Below are 5466 nucleotides of genomic sequence, written 5' to 3' on the forward strand. Positions count from 1 at the left end.
AAATTTTTTTTAATGTTTATTTATTTTTGAGAAAGAGAGAAAGAGCAGGGGAGGGGCAGAGAGAGAGAGAGGAAGACACAGAATCTGAAGCAGGCTCCAGGCTCTAAGCTGCCAGCACAGAGCCCGATGTGGGGCTCGAACCCACAAACAGTGAGATCATGACCCGAGGTCTGACCCAACCGACTGAGCCACCCAGGGATCCCGGAGATTTTTTTCACAAAATTTTTTTTAACGTTTATTTATTTTTGAGACAGAGACAGAGCATGAGTGGGGGGAGGGTCAGAGAGAGAGGGAGACACAGAATCGGAAGCAGGCTCCAGGCTCTGAGCTGTCAGCACAGAGCCTGATGCAGGGCTCGAGCCCACGAACCACGAGATCATGACCTGAGCCGAAGTCGGACACTTAACCAACTGAGCCACCCAGGTGCCCCCCGAAGATTTTTTTTTTTTTTTAATTTTTTTTTTTTCAACGTTTATTTATTTTTGGGACAGAGAGAGACAGAGCATGAACGGGGGAGGGGCAGAGAGAGGGAGACACAGAATCGGAAACAGGCTCCAGGCTCCGAGCCATCAGCCCAGAGCCCGACGCGGGGCTCGAACTCCCGGACCGCGAGATCGTGACCTGGCTGAAGTCGGACGCTTAACCGACTGCGCCACCCAGGCGCCCCTGAAGATTTTTGAAAAATAAAGAATAGAAAAGCAATAGGCCATAGAGAAATAAAGAATAGAAATCAATGACACAAAAGGTGGTTCTTTGAAAAAATAAAAAAAATTAGCATTTAGCTCAGTTGGCTAAGAGAAAAAGAAGATGCAAATTACTACAATAAATAAAAAGTGACATCACCACCAATTTTACAGATAAAAAGGATTATTAGAGAAAATTGTGAATAGTTGTACACAAATAAACTGGATAACCTAGATGAAATGGACAAGTTCCTAGAAGCACACAATATACCGAAACTGAATCATGAAAAAATAGAAAATCTAAATAGACTTAATAACTAGTACTGAAACTGAATCGTTAGTCAAAAACCTTCCAACAAAGAAAAGGCCAGGACCAGATGGCTTCACTGGTGAATTCAAAGCCAGACAAAGACAAGAAAAGAAAACTACAGACCAATATCCCTGATGAATGTTGGTGCAAAAATACTAAAGAAAAATTAGCAAACCAAATTCAGCACATTAAAAGTATTATACACCATGACCAAGTGGGTCATGAGTGCACTAACGTGAATGCAAGGATGGTTCAACATCAGAGAATCAGTGTAATATACCACATTAGCAGAATGAAGGGGAAAAAAACGAGCATCTCAATGCAGAAAAGACAGTTAACATGATTTAAAAAAAAAAAAAAGGCACAATCTTACATGTGAGAAACCCTAAAGATTCCACATACAAAAAAATAATCCAGCAAATTTGCAGGATACAAAGCAAGCAAAACTCAGTTGTGTTTCTGTACACTAACAATGAACAATTCAAAAAGGAAAGTTTAAGAAAACAATTTCATTTACAAGCATGAAAAAGAATAAAATACAGTAAAACATTGGTTTGAGCATAATTCGTTCTGGAAACACGCTTGTAATCCAAAGCACTTGTACATCAAAGCGAATTTCAAGAACTAGTGGCTCACTTGTGATCCTGTGACTTTCGGCATCATGTGTTACTTGTATTGCAAGACACCGCTCGTGTATCAAGTTAAAATATATGAGAAATGTTTGCTCGTCTTGCAGAACACTCGTCGAACAAGTTACTCGCCATCCAAGATTTTATCGTACTTAGGAATAACCTTAACCAAGGAGACAAGATTCATACACTAAAAACTACAAATGTTGCCAACAGAAAGTGAAAAAGATCACAATAAATGGAAAGACATCCTGTGTTCATGGATTGGGAGAGTTAAGGTGTTGACACCACCCAAGTTAATCTACAGACTGAGTGCAATCCCAGCAGTGCAATCACATTGCACGTGTGATTAAGATGAATGGGGTCTTCGGGGTAATTCTTTCTGACTAGTGACCTTATAAAAAGGGGACACTTGGGCACAGGCTCCCACAAGGAGAAGGTCATGCGAAGATGAGTGCGTCTACAAACCAGGAAACACCTAAGATGGCCAGCAAACCCCCAGAAGCCAGGGGAGAGGCAGGGGACACAATCTCCCTCACAGACCTCACAGAACGAAACCACCCTGCCCACATCTTGAGCTCCACCTTCTACCCTCCTAAACTGTGAGATACATTTGTTTAAGGGGCCCAGCCTGGAATGGTACTTTGTTATGGCAGTCCTAGCAAATTAATAGAGAAGCCACCCTGGGTTGCACCCTAGCTCTGGATGAGCTCCGTAGGGTACTTAGAATAACATTTCGAGAGGTGCTCCAAATGTATAGAAGCCGTGTGGGACCACAGTTATGCCCAGAGCACCTTCTCAGGCTTCCCTGGCTAGACATGGCCCAAGCCCAGGACACAACGGAGATTCAGAGAAATTTCCAGAAAGCCCGTCCGACAGCCATGCCTCATGAAAGATGGGGGCTGTGCCCAGTGAACTCTCCTAGGGTGTCCTTAGCATGTTCACGCTGGAGATTTAGAAAATTTGGAACATACTAAAATGGGCCCCATGTGGGACTGTGGCTGGTTGGGGTCCTCCTCCTAGCCCTCCCCATCCAGCCCAAGCCATTCCCAGCCTCCAAAGAGGGACTAAGAAAACTTTGGGGAGGCATTCTCTGTGACCATAACCCAGGGTGGTCTGAGGCCTAGCTTTGGATGCCCTCTGCAAGCCTGCCAGGCTGACCAGGAATTGCAGATGTCTCCGTGAGCCGATGCTTCCACTGATGGGGACTTAAAACATTAAGGGGGTACCTCTGACAACCAGGCCCTTCAAAGATCCACATTCTTCTCCAGGGAACCCTCATAGTGCATCCCTAACTGGCCTCAACACCGTGCCTCCCCTCCAGGAAGGGGAACTAGAAACGCTTGCAGGAACTGCACGTGACAGCCAGGACCTATGGCATCACCGTGGCCAGACCCGGATGCCTCCCCCAGTCTCCACTGACACGAGACAAGCTGATTCTCCACCATTGGTGTAGAAGGGATCTCCTATCCCCCGTGCAGGATGGACACCTAAGCGCCCTGAAAATGTTTCGACCAACTACTGGGCCCAATCTGGGCCGGGGACCGGACCTGGACCCCCTCCCTGGGTGGGAGGGCCTCCCTGTCTGGCTGGCTTGTTACCATGGAGAGAAACAAAAAAACCAAAAAGTGTTCAGGAGGTGCATCCAAGGAACCCACACGTGACTGCTCTTCCCTGGGGTAGGGAGTTGACGGTGGCCTTCCTCCCCTCAGGAAACATTTTCAGAAGGGACAGGTAATGACTGGAATCCCACTGAGGACAGCTGCCTACCAGTAGCAACCTCCTCGAGCCGCCCTTGAAGCCTCCAAAGGATTCAGCCTTCTGAAGGAGACTTAGAATGCTTTTTGGAAGGCCCACACCCCCAGGGCATCCCTACTCACACCTTTTCCACTGGCTGGAGCCAGTGCCCCACCCCAGCCCGAGGCAGAATTGGAAACGGTTCAGGCAAGTGCTTCAGATTACCAAGTGCCTGCTGGGGACCGCCACCAGATCCAGTGAGCCCACCCCTGCATCCCTCCGGCCCGGGATGGACCCTGCCACTGCAAGGAGACATCTAGAGATTTGAGGGAAGTGTCTCAGAACAGGCCCCACAGGGACTGCAGTTGGGCCCGAGCGTCTCCTCTTCCGAAGGCAAAGTTTCAGGATGCACAGCCAGCGACCCTGCTCCACGCGGGGTCCACACAGGTTGGCTGGCAGCCAGGGGAGGGGAACGCTCCCAAGGGCTTCCTGGCCATGGTCCCGGTCTCAGGAGGGGGAATCTAGAAGAATTCTCAGGAGACACGCCCAACAATCAGGCACCAGGTGAGAATAGGGCCCAGCCCAGGACAAACTACTGTCACCCGCAATGTCCCAAAAGGAGTCCCCACGTGCAGAGGGGGATCACCGTGTGCCAGCCAGCGCATCCATGCAGTTCCTAGATGCCGCTCTCCTCTATGTTGCAGGGACAATCTCAGGGGGACCCATGCAGCCGGGATGACACTGCTGTCCGCCTCCTGGAACTCCGCCTTGGGTTTGATGGCCGGATCCCATCCCAGGCCCACACCAATGAGCTCCGGGGACGATATAAAAGCAGCCGCTAGGTGGCGCGGGTCAACCCGCGCGACGGGGATGAATTTGGAACCCGCCCCCCACCCCCACTCCCACCTCCCCGGGTGCCGCTTTGTGTGGGTTCCACCCAAATTGCGTATCTTGGCCCATAGCAGGCGGGAGTGCGTGGTGGGCCCGGGACACCCTCCCCGCTGGTCCCTAGCCCAGCTGGCTGCTGCCTTTGGAGGGGGAGGTGGAAACATTTTCCGGTGGCATATGTGAATAGGGCCCACGTGTGACCATGGCTGGGCCTCCCTGGATGGCTAGGGCTGCTTGCCTCCCCGAGAGGGAGACCGAGAACAATGAGGGGAAGGAGGAGGGCATCCAGCAACCGGAATGCAGTCCTGACCTCCACAGAAGGGCATAGAAAGTTTTCAGGAGGCGTTCCCAATGACCGGGACGCAAGAGTGACACCACCTGAGCCCAAGGCATCCTCCAGGAGTCTACCTGTCCAGCCAGGCCAGTTGGGGTCTTCCCTTTGTTATTTTTGGGTTTTGTTTTTGTCCTGAAAGAGAGCGAGAGTAGGGAAGGGGCGAAGGGAGCCAGAATCTTCAGCACACTCCACACTCTGTGCAGAGCCCACAGCAGGGCTTGATCCCACGACCCCGGGATTGTGACCTGAGCCGAAATCCAGAGTTGCACCCTCAACAGACTGAGCCACCCACGTGTCCCCACGGTCTTCCCTCTAAATGGGGATGTGGATACGTTTTCAGGAGATACCTCCAGGCGGGTCCAATACCAGGCCCTGTGCAGAACCACAGCCTGGCCCTGGGCACCCACCCCGAGTCTCTCTGGCCGGTCTCTCGGTGCTTGTCCCTGTCACCAGAGAAGAGCTGGAGAGGTTTACAGGGGTATAGCCAGCCATCGGGCACCATGTGGGACTGAGGGAGGACCCAGGGCAACCTCCACGGATCCCCTTGGCCAGCCAGGACAGCACCTGCCATTGGAGGGGGATTTGGATACATTTTCAGGAGATCCCATGGCCTACCAGGCCGAGGATGTCATCCCTAGGGTGCACTTCCTGGCCAGCCTTTTTCCTGCCACGAGAGGAATACTTACAAGCAAATTTGGTGGGTACCTGCTAAGATGGGACCCTACGTAGGACAGCAGATGGCCCTGGGGCACAATCCCCAGACTACCCTGGCTGGCTCTGCTGCCTTTCCCTTCTGGAGGGAAACTTTAAAAAGTTTAAACTTTAAAAAGAGGTGCATCGGGGCGCCTGGGTGGCGCAGTCGGTTAAGCGTCCGACTTCAGCCAG

Source organism: Leopardus geoffroyi, chromosome A2 (genome assembly GCF_018350155.1).
Source record: "Leopardus geoffroyi isolate Oge1 chromosome A2, O.geoffroyi_Oge1_pat1.0, whole genome shotgun sequence".
Lineage (NCBI taxonomy): Eukaryota > Metazoa > Chordata > Mammalia > Carnivora > Felidae > Leopardus > Leopardus geoffroyi.